The sequence below is a fragment of the Lotus japonicus genome, chromosome 1 (genome assembly GCF_012489685.1).
Source record: "Lotus japonicus ecotype B-129 chromosome 1, LjGifu_v1.2".
In the NCBI taxonomy this organism is placed as follows: Eukaryota; Viridiplantae; Streptophyta; class Magnoliopsida; order Fabales; family Fabaceae; genus Lotus; species Lotus japonicus.
Window position 1 is genome coordinate 14,751,752 of NC_080041.1, and position 12,455 is coordinate 14,764,206.

Below are 12,455 nucleotides of genomic sequence, written 5' to 3' on the forward strand. Positions count from 1 at the left end.
TTTCGAGGCGAAACTCTAGGATCTACGAACGTCCGATTCCAATCATCGGAAGTTTGCCGAAACCGAATCCCTGGTATTTCAAAACCCTAGAATCAACCGACAATGAAGACTTTTTCTATTCAGAGCTTCAAATGAAGATTCTACACGCGTACACCCATTTCTCTTGATGATTTCAATCTTTCTTCAGAAGGAAGTTTTCCATTCCGACATTCGATGCAAAAAGCAACTTATCGGGTAAAATAGTTTTACACTGACTATGCATTAGTTGCCAAAAATACAAGGAGACATCTTTTTAGTTTTGGAATTCTTTTGCCAAAACATATCTTAGAATTCACGGAGAATGACGCCGGAAAAATCAGATTCGCGAAACTTTCATTTTCCCGCGAATTTCCAACCTTTATATATAGCAAAGAAAGGAAGAAAAACACAAATTCTCCTCCATTTTCTCTCCCAAAACCGCGGCCAAGAACAAGGAAGAAGGAAGAAGAGTTTTTCTTCATCGTTTGCTTGATCGTCGATCAATCAGTTGCTACTTCAAGGCTTCGAGGTATAGTCGCTAATCCTAACCTCTGATCGCTTTTTCCATAGCTTTTCTGTAGGCTTTTCTGAGCTGATAGTTTATGGGTTTTTGCAAAACTATCATGAATCTTTCATTTCTGATTCTAAACCTCTTCCTTATATGCCCAAGATCACTTCTGCCGGATTAGATTTTCCGTTATGTAGCCGGAATTCCGCCGGAATCAATTTTAGCCTAAAATACCCATTTTTGGAGTTTTTGGAGTAAAGCTTCAACCTTTAGGCTGAAAACTATCGCCTTAGCTTAGTGCTAGTAGGATTAGTTGTCATAAACGCCGTTGGTGACGTCCCTGCAAAATTTGGTTTTTGGGATTTCAGTTTTGAAAATCCTAAGTTAAAAATCATGACCAAAATACCCCTGCGACAGTTTTTGATCCGATAATTTTTCCGAGTTCAGAATACCCTTAGTTACGGCTAATGATAGCATAGGAACCAAGTTTGATCGAAGAAAAATCGAGCCCCACAATTACCAAAAGTGGCCGAGCCCTATAGGGGAGGAGGAGGAAAATTTCCTTTTCCGAAAACTTGTCTTTCGAGCTAGATTATCGTACCTTAGAGTATAGATTACTTCGAGTAACCTTAGTAAGTATCGATAGCTTAGTTTTCGATAGATTCTGATAGTATTTCTGTGGTTTTGCTCTAAAGGTGATTTTGAGGAATTCCCAGAGGAGCAAGCCTTTGATTGTGAACAAGTGTTAGGAGATCGTCCTGGAGAATCTACAGGTGAGGGCTTCTCACTGAATCTCTAGTTAATACTTAGGGTCGATGTTTTCGACATTGTTTACTGTTTATGCACTGGATTGTGTGTGATTGGAAAATGTTTTCTGAGGCTTCGGCTGACAATGTAGATGATTCATCTACTGAATGTTTTTGAGATTGACTTACATGCTATGTGCTATGTGGGTAATCTAGGATGTGTGGTGCATGCCTTATATGCTAAGTGCTATGTGATTATTGCTTAATATGTTGATATATGACATGTTGATTGGTTGTGCTGAGTATTTATGCTTTTGCAATGAGATCTGAGATTCTGATTAGTGAGGATTGCGGGCAGGTCATGCCGATTTTATTTTGAGAGTTTTTAGAAAGTTTGATAGGACGAATGAGATTCGGGCCTTGTTAGGATGTTTATGGATCGAGACATTCTCTGGAGTCATTTGGGGATTAGGAGATCCCGAGAACTTATAGGATTTGCGATAAGACTAAAAAGGTTATTATTTTGAAAAGAAAACTCATAAGACATTAAACAACCTCTAAATCTTTAAATAAAGATAATAAACTCGAAAGGAAGCTTTGGATGCAAATCTTAGTTTTTGGAAAACGAGAAGTGTCGTCGGATCCAATCGTTGAGGAAGTTGAGAAGTGTTGAGTAGGTCGATGTTCTTGTGCTGTTGGAGCAGCTGTGTTGAGTATGTTGATGCTCTTGTGCTGTTGGAGCAGCTATATGTTGTTGGGCTATCCTGGGGATAAGTCCGGGAAACCGTTAGTTTCCGAGTATGTGGATACTCTGTGCTCGTTGAGCAGTTGCGACCATCGGATTGAGATGAGTCGGATGATTTGGAGATCATCGTGGGTTATGTGTTGTTGTTGAGAAGTGTCTTTTGTCGCAGAATCGACTTTATCTTAGGGTAAGCTTTTAGAGACTTTAATTTACCTAGAACACGTGGCGACGTGTCGAGTGAGATTCGGAGACGTTGTTTGTATAATCATCCTGCATTCATGCAACATTAATGAGGTATTAACACAGGACGTACTCTGGACCTCGTCGGATTCCAAAATGGTCATAAGACCCGGATTTCCGTGTAAGAGCGTCTGTAGACGTCTCTTGTAGCAGACCGAAATGGCAGACCTACGGGTTACGGCTGATCTGACTACCGCTGTCGTTGGAATAAGAGGCACGCGGGCCGAAATGGTCCCACCGTGGCTGGTGCTAGGGCTGATCCGTTGATGTCCATCCGTTTCGGATTGCATATTGGTTGACTGGGTTAACCTGCATATCATTTCATGCAACATGCATACTGACTTAGTTGATGAGTGTGTGTGATACTTGTTAATTCTATTTGAGGCATGTTAATTGTGATTACTGTCGTTTATGTTCATTGTGAAATATGCAACCCTAGGATGTTATCCCTAGCTATAAGCCTAAATGGCTATTTCCTTATCTGTATCTATCGGTGGTACTATTTATATAATTCTTTGAAGTTGACCCTCGCGTCTTCTGTGTGTGCTTTGGCGGACAAACGCCCATTGTCAGATGTCTTTGGCGGGCTAGCTCATGATGGTTCACCCTTCGGGGGGAACTAGGGTTGGGATGCTGGAACAGGAGTGCATCGCGGTAGCGAGAGGAGGACGGATGGTGTACATAGACTAGGTCGTTCTGGATTTCAAATTCGGACGACGATCATGCTAGCATGTAGGTTTTAGTGCTGGTGTGAGCTCCTCAAGATGGGATTAGTGTAGGAGTAGAGTCTTAGCTCTGAACATCATTTGTTTCTTTTGGGACAGGGTAGTTTCTCACCTATAGCTTTTTGTGTGGTTTCTTTACGGGAATCACAGAGAGTTGGTTGGACATAGGAGGTCTTGTTTCAGGCCGATGGGCCAGCTCATTCTCAGTTTGAGGGATGGTGTTGCGGACACTTCACCTTTACTTTCATTCTGTACATATTGCCTTCGGGCGCTACACTTTTCTTTCCGTCACTGGAGGTTACTCGTGACGAGGTTGTTACTTACAGCGGGGACTGTATTATATATTGTACATTAGTTCTGTTGTTTTTCGCTTTTGGGTTTTATCTATTTCAGTCTTGTCTTAGTTATTATCAAAAAAAAAAATATATTCACGTTTTTCCGCATTAAGTTTACTTTCGGTTACTAAAGTGACGCCACCGAAATCGGGGTGTTACATTGTGGTATCAGAGCACGGTCGAGTCTTTCGGGAGTTGTTGGGGAATAGGTCTTCTGTGCTAGGTTGTGTGACTCTGCAAAGAGTGAAAATTGATTGTCTGCAAGCGATTTTTCGCTTGAAATTGATTGAAGTTATTGCTTACTCATATTGTATAGTTATGCCAGAGACTATCTTGTGATGAGTACTAACTGTTTGTTTGACTAAGCATAGGATGGTAAGCCCTGATCGAATGGCAAAGGCAATAGCTACAATGATTGAAGCAATGATGAACCAGGCTACTGAGGACGCTTACAGACACGCGGAGGAGGCTGCACGTAGGCAACCTCAACTGCTAAACGAGGTGTCCAAGTACCATCCTAATGGGTTGGACCGAGTTGGAACTGGGGGACCAGTGAGATCAGGTTCTCAGGAGTACCGACCGTGGAAGCCATACCAGCATCCTGAGGGGAGAGACCCTATTCCAGGATCATGCAAGTCGACCACCGCGACTATTGGCCAGGAGGCTGTGTCATGTTTCCGTTGTGGAAAGCTGGGACACTACGCCTTTCAGTGCTCAATGACGGGACCAAAATGCTGCAGGTGCAAACAACGTGGACATTTGGCCGTGAACTGTAGGACGTTTCAGGCGGGATCGTCTGACAACAAGATGAAGGGCAAGTTTCCTGCCATAGCTAGAGGGGCAAGGAAACAAGTGTCATGTTTCAGATGTGGGAAGCCGGGGCACTATGCTAATGCTTGTTCCGACACGAGGCCCAAATGCTATAATTGTAACAAAATGGGGCATACTGCCGGTCGGTGCAGAGCACCCAAGGCTGAACCAACTGTCAACACTGCTCGTGGTAAGCGTTCTGCGGCTAAAGCAAGAATTTACACCATGGACGGTGAGAGAGCTGAGGGGTTTGTCACAGAAGGGCGCAAGAACGATGGTAACCTCCTAACCATTCTTTCTCATTTCAGTATAATATATTCCATTACTCTCGTAGCGCATGCAACGCACCTATCTTACTTATATTGTTTGAGCTTTGACCTTATAGTTATTACGCCTATTAAGACTGTATTTGACCGTTGCTAGTATTTTAACTATAGAAGTTATACGAGGTTTAGAATGACACGCTAAGCCTAGAAAGTAGCCTTCTACCGATGCGTTTAAAAGGAAGCTAGAAGCTGAAGAATGAATCTCATAGAGATTTCTTATGGATAGTATACGTATGATGTTGAGGGCGTGCAGTTCCGTAGCGGAATCATTGAGGATGTGATGTCAGGGTATTTGTGATTATTGGATGATAGGAACTCATTGACTGTTCCAGTAGGTTTTTCTAGATTTCCACCTTCGATGTATTAGGCCTGATCAACTTAATATTGAGGGGGTGATATTCGGAATCACAGCTGGCTATGGACTTTGATAGAAGGATTGGTAAGATTAACTTGATTTGATCGAAGATTAGTTGAATTTGGGAGGAAAGTTTGTATTAAGCACTTGATTGTACAAGATTAAGATTTGAACCTTTGGAAGTTGATGATTGTCGTATAGACATTAATTGGTTGGTTCGTGTGATTACTCCAAGTAGAGGTAGACTAAGTCAAGAGATTTAATGTTGGAAAAATATTAGGTATTTTCTCGGAAGTTATGAAGTCATAGGTTATGTGATTACTGAGTGGAATTGTTAGAGACCAAATAGGTTGGATTTAATCAGGTTATAGATGATAGCTTGATAGTAGCAAGATTGAGAAGAATTAACTTTGAACTAGATTGTTGTAGTCGAGTTCGAGGAATAAGTTTTGCTAAGTGCATGATTAATTTGTGGAGACATTATAGTCTTAAGAGATGAATTTTCACTTGAAAAGTGTTGAAGGGTCAAAGGACATTACCGATGCAAACTAGATAAAAGTTTAGATTTTAAGCCAGGAAGTTTAACTTGAATGTGTAAGACTTAGAGAATTGTCAGGAGTTTGCTGGAGTGACTAAGTGTCGAATCAATGATTAAGTTAGAAAAAGAAAGTTTTAGCATAAGTTGAATCCTTGAGGTTGTTGATATGGATTTCAAAGAAAATATGCTCAGATTACTAAGTGAGATTTACTAAGTTGGATTGGAATCTTAGGGTTAAGATTTACCTTGAGAGTTGAGAATCACGTACGAGTAGGAGATTGGAGATCTGAAGATGAGTTGCGGATTAAGACCATTGAGGTATAGTATAAGAGAGATCTTGAAGTAAAGAAATTCTGAGTTGTGTAGAGTTTTAAGGTTGGTTATAAGTTGGTAATCGATTGATGTTGATTATGAGATTGCGGACATAATGAACCATGTGATAAGATTTGAAGGATGTTAGCATAACAAGTTATGACTATGGATATCAGGATCAAGTTATGAGTGTGAGAGCATGACGACACTTATCAGGTCGTTTGTGTAAGCGAAGGAGTTATAGTTTTAAGAAATGGATATTCACTTAAGAAGTATTGAAGGGTTAAGGGCCATTAGAGGACCAAACTTGGTGAAGGTTTACGTTTTAAATCTATGGATTTCTGTCTAAGGTGTGTAGGACCCGAAGTTTGTCAGAACTTGATTGAGGGATTAAGAAGTTGATTGACGAGATGGTGATTGAGATACAGAAAGGAAAGTGCTAGTATTAAGATGAATACTTGAAGTCGTTATATTTGGGCAAGTTTCATAGAGTCTAAGAGTGAATGGAACCTTGTTATGGATTCTGATGAGGTATACTAGAGTTAACCAATGAATTCTACTAAGTTGAATGAGGATCCTAGGGCTAAGGTTGACCTAGTGAGCTGAGATTCATGTACGCATAAGAAATTTAGTGGCGTTAGCGGTTACGATAACGGTTAAATCTCGGAAGGTTGAAGGATCGAATGATAAAATGACTAGTTAAGTCCCTTGGGGTATGGTTATGAGTTGATCTTCTAGGGAATGAGTCTCGTGATGTGCTAGGTATTAAGGCTCAAGTCGAGATTTAATTGGAATGGTGACTAAGTAGAAGATTGATTTCATGGTACTATATGGGATTTAGAGGAAAAGATCAAGGAATAATATCCGGAACTTTTTACTGACCCTTAAGTTTCGAGGTCGAAACTTTCTTTTTGGAGGGTAGTAATGTAAGGCCCAAGTTTTTAAGCTTGTGTCAAGTAAATAGAATCCTATTCACGATTAGGGTTGATGTATCGTGAAGGGAAACCTGAACTAGAGTTTACCAAATGAAATAAATATGTGAAGGAGAAAGTTCAGGAAAAGTCTGAGGATTGTATCGAAGTCGATTTAAGTTATAGCACGACTAATATTCGCTTTAAAAACCTAGGACAAGAATCTTAGGAAATAACACTATGTTCCACCCTTGGAACACTGTAGGATTTTAGTCCAAAAATCTTCAGAGAAATGTTAGAACTTCTCTTTTTCCATATATCAAAATCGTTTCGAGGCGAAACTCTAGGATCTACGAACGTCCGATTCCAATCATCGGAAGTTTGCCGAAACCGAATCCATGGTATTTCAAAACCCTAGAATCAACCGACAATGAAGACCTTTTCTATTCAGAGCTTCAAATGAAGATTCTACACGCGTACACCCATTTCTCTTGATGATTTCAATCTTTCTTCAGAAGGAAGTTTTCCATTCCGACATTCGATGCAAAAAGCAACTTATCGGGTAAAATAGTTTTACACCGACTATGCATTAGTTGCCAAAAATACAAGGAGACATCTTTTTAGTTTTGGAATTCTTTTGCCAAAACATATCTTAGAATTCACGGAGAATGACGCCGGAAAAATCAGACCTTTTCCATATATAGCAAAGAAAGGAAGAAAAACACAAATTCTCCTCCATTTTCTCTCCCAAAACCGCGGCCAAGAACAAGGAAGAAGGAAGAAGAGTTTTTCTTCATCGTTTGCTTGATCGTCGATCAATCAGTTGCTACTTCAAGGCTTCGAGGTATAGTCGCTAATCCTTACCTCTGATCGCTTTTTCCATAGCTTTTCTGTAGGCTTTTCTGAGCTGATAGTTTATGGGTTTTTGCAAAACTATCCTGAATCTTTCATTTCTGATTCTAAACCTCTTCCTTATATGCCCAAGATCACTTCTGCCGGATTAGATTTTCCGTTATGTAGCCGGAATTCCGCCGGAATCAATTTTAGCCTAAAATACCCATTTTTGGAGTTTTTGGAGTAAAGCTTCAACCTTTAGGCTGAAAACTATCGCCTTAGCTTAGTGCTAGTAGGATTAGTTGTCATAAACGCCGTTGGTGACGTCCCTGCAAAATTTGGTTTTTGGGATTTCAGTTTTGAAAATCCTAAGTTAAAAATCATGACCAAAATACCCCTGCGACAGTTTTTGATCCGATAATTTTTCCGAGTTCAGAATACCCTTAGTTACGGCTAATGATAGCATAGGAACCAAATTTGATCGAAGAAAAATCGAGCCCCACAATTACCAAAAGTGGCCGAGCCCTATAGGGGAGGAGGAGGAAAATTTCCTTTTCCGAAAACTTGTCTTTCGCGCTAGATTATCGTACCTTAGAGTATAGATTACTTCGAGTAACCTTAGTAAGTATCGATAACTTAGTTTTCGATAGATTCTGATAGTATTTCTGTGGTTTTGCTCTAAAGGTGATTTTGAGGAATTCCCAGAGGAGCAAGCCTTTGATTGTGAACAAGTGTTAGGAGATCGTCCTGGAGAATCTACAGGTGAGGGCTTCTCACTGAATCTCTAGTTAATACTTAGGGTCGATGTTTTCGACATTGTTTACTGTTTATGCACTGGATTGTGTGTGATTGGAAAATGTTTTCTGAGGCTTCGGCTGACAATGTAGATGATTCATCTACTGAATGTTTTTGAGATTGACTTACATGCTATGTGCTATGTGGGTAATCTAGGATGTGTGGTGCATGCCTTATATGCTAAGTGCTATGTGATTATTGCTTAATATGTTGATATATGACATGTTGATTGGTTGTGCTGAGTATTTATGCTTTTGCAATGAGATCTGAGATTCTGATTAGTGAGGATTGCGGGCAGGTTCATGCCGATTTTATTTTGAGAGTTTTGAGAAAGTTTGATAGGACGAATGAGATTCGGGCCTTGTTAGGATGTTTATGGATCGAGACATTCTCTGGAGTCATTTGGGGATTAGGAGATCCCGAGAACTTATAGGATTTGCGATAAGACTAAAAAGGTTATTATTTTGAAAAGAAAACTCATAAGACATTAAACAACCTCTAAATCTTTAAATAAAGATAATAAACTCGAAAGGAAGCTTTGGATGCAAATCTTAGTTTTTGGAAAACGAGAAGTGTCGTCGGATCCAATCGTTGAGGAAGTTGAGAAGTGTTGAGTAGGTCGATGTTCTTGTGCTGTTGGAGCAGCTGTGTTGAGTATGTTGATGCTCTTGTGCTGTTGGAGCAGCTATATGTTGTTGGGCTATCCTGGGGATAAGTCCGGGAAACCGTTAGTTTCCGAGTATGTGGATACTCTGTGTTCGTTGAGCAGTTGCGACCATCGGATTGAGATGAGTCGGATGATTTGGAGATCATCGTGGGTTATGTGTTGTTGTTGAGAAGTGTCTTTTGTCGCAGAATCGACTTTACCTTAGGGTAAGCTTTTAGAGACTTTAATTTACCTAGAACACGTGGCGACGTGTCGAGTGAGATTCGGAGACGTTGTTTGTCTAATTATCCTGCATTCATGCAACATTAATGAGGTATTAACACAGGACGTACTCTGGACCTCGTCGGATTCCAAAATGGTCATAAGACCCGGATTTCCGTGTAAGAGCGTCTGTAGACGTCTCTTGTAGCAGACCGAAATGGCAGACCTACGGGTTACGGCTGATCTGACTACCGCTGTCGTTGGAATAAGAGGCACGCGGGCCGAAATGGTCCCACCGTGGCTGGTGCTAGGGCTGATCCGTTGATGTCCATCCGTTCCGGATTGCATATTGGTTGACTGAGTTAACCTGCATATCATTTCATGCAACATGTATACTGACTTAGTTGATGAGTGTGTGTGATACTTGTTAATTCTATTTGAGGCATGTTAATTGTGATTACTGTCGTTTATGTTCATTGTGAAATATGCAACCCTAGGATGTTATCCCTAGCTATAAGCCTAAATGGCTATTTCCTTATCTGTATCTATCGGTGGTACTATTTATATAATTCTTTGAAGTTGACCCTCGCGTCTTCTGTGTGTGCTTTGGCGGACAAACGCCCATTGTCAGATGTCTTTGGCGGGCTAGCTCATGATGGTTCACCCTTCGGGGGGAACTAGGGTTGGGATGCTGGAACAGGAGTGCATCGCGGTAGCGAGAGGAGGACGGATGGTGTACATAGACTAGGTCGTTCTGGATTTCAAATTCGGACGACGATCATGCTAGCATGTAGGTTTTAGTGCTGGTGTGAGCTCCTCAAGATGGGATTAGTGTAGGAGTAGAGTCTTAGCTCTGAACATCATTTGTTTCTTTTGGGACAGGGTAGTTTCTCACCTATAGCTTTTTGTGTGGTTTCTTTACGGGAATCACAGAGAGTTGGTTGGACATAGGAGGTCTTGTTTCAGGCCGATGGGCCAGCTCATTCTCAGTTTGAGGGATGGTGTTGCGGACACTTCACCTTTACTTTCAGTCTGTACATATTGCCTTCGGGCGCTACACTTTTCTTTCCGTCACTGGAGGTTACTCGTGACGAGGTTGTTACTTACAGCGGGGACTGTATTATATATTGTACATTAGTTCTGTTGTTTTTCGCTTTTGAGTTTTATCTATTTCAGTCTTGTCTTAGTTATTATCAAAAAAAAAAATATTCACGTTTTTCCGCATTAAGTTTACTTTCGGTTACTAAAGTGACGCCACCGAAATCGGGGTGTTACAGAAGCATTAGACAAGTAACAGACACGCATGTGGAATTCTGAAATAGTCTCCTCTTCAGTCATCATCAAATTTTCAAATTGAGTAGTAAGCATCTGAAGCCTTGACATCCTCACTCGAGTAGTTCCTTCATGTGCAGTTTTCAGAATTTTCCAAGCATCCTTTGCCACAGTACACATACTGATCAGCCTAAACATATACTTGTCAACTCCATTAAAGATAGCATTTAGAGCCTTTGAATTTCCAAGAGCAGCTTCATCTTCAACACTAGTCCATTCCTCTTCAGGTTTCTCCACAACAGTGGTAGAGGTGCCTTCAACCTGGGACTTAGTAGGGTGCTTCCAACCCTTGACAATAGCTTTCCAAGTCTTGTTGTCAATTGACTTGAGAAGGGCTGTCATGCGAACCTTCCAGTAGTCATAGTTAGTACCATCCAGAATGGGTGGCCTATTGACTGATCATCCCTCCTTGTTATCCATGAGAACTTGAATCAAACTCCCTAGAGCTCACCCAACCAGAACAGGGTGCCTGCTCTGATACCAATTGTAATTCAGGTTCCCTCTGATACGATTGTCCTGCACGATGCTGGGACAAGAGGTTTGACAACCGCTTAACAGTAAAACAGAACTTAACAACAGAAACAATAGCACACAGTTATTGTTAACCCAGTTCAGTGAAAAACTTTCACCTACGTCTGGAGGGTTTGCACCCAAAGAAAGGAAATCCACTATCTCAAGATTCAGGAATTACAGACACTCATGAACAACTCAGCTCATAGTTCACTTCCTAATCTACCCAGTGTATTTCTACTTAGAATCTCAACCTAAGTATGAGAGCCCCTCTCACTTTCTCTCAATCACTGCCACAGTGATTGGTGAACACAATGAACAATCAGAGTTTGAACGCAATCAAACAACACAGAACCCTTCTTTGCTTTATAGAATCAGTGAGCAAAGATGATTCACAACTAACAAAGGACAAAAGACAAACACAAATCCTAAAACACTTGATCTCTCTCTTTTAGCTTCGGTGATCTTCAAGTTTTAGCTCTTCATCCTTTTATAGACTTCAGCAGTGGTAGCATGGGGTTTAGGGTTAGCATGGGCTGAAGTAACAGATTGCAGTAACAACAAATCAAAACGCAATCTTGAAGGATTCGATTTACTTATTGCACAAGTAAAGATAGAAATCAATCTTTTAACAAAGATTGTTTCAACAAATAACAACCCACAATTAAAACCCTTCTGGAATAGCTACTTGCTCCTCAAGTAACTCAAAAACATATCTTCAGTAAATCTTCAGAGGGCCCACAACAGAAACACAAGCTGAGGACTGATGCCCTAGCTTCACGGAATCAGATGCCACGACATCTGCTTCGACAATCGGTTGTTTTGACAAAATGCATGGCAACATGTACCAACAACGACTACTATCCAATTTCTCTTTGATGAAATGTCAGTCTATCTCTAAATGCTTTGTCTTATCGCGTTGGACTAGATTGTGAGAAATATTAATAGAAGACTTATTATCACCGAAAAGTCTCATAGGAGCTTCATATTTTATTTTCAAACCATGGCTTTGAATTCTGCCTCAACACTTGATGTGACAACAACATTCTACTTCTTGCTATTTCATGTCACTAAAATTCCACCTAAGAACATGCAATATCCAGTGGTGGACCTCCTGTCAACAATCAAACCTACATAATCTACATCACTACAAACCTCCATAGATAACGACTCACTTTTCTTGAATAACAAACATCTCCCTAGACTTGCCTTTAGATACTGCAAGATTCTATGCACACCCTGTAAGTGCCTCTCCTGTGGGTCATGCATGAATTGACTGACAACACTAACATGATAAGCTATGTCAGGCCTAGTGTGAGATAGATAAATGAGCTTTCCCACAAGTCTCTTGTATTGGGTCTTATTAACCGTTGGACTCTCCTCATCATTCTCAATCTTGTTGTTTTTCTCTATAGGCACTCCAGTAGGTTTACAACCCAATTTGTCAGTCTCTTTAATAAGATGAATGACATATTTCTTTTGAGAAATGAAAATGAATTGTTTTAAGTATGTTACCTCTATACCTAGGAAATATTTCAACTTTCTAA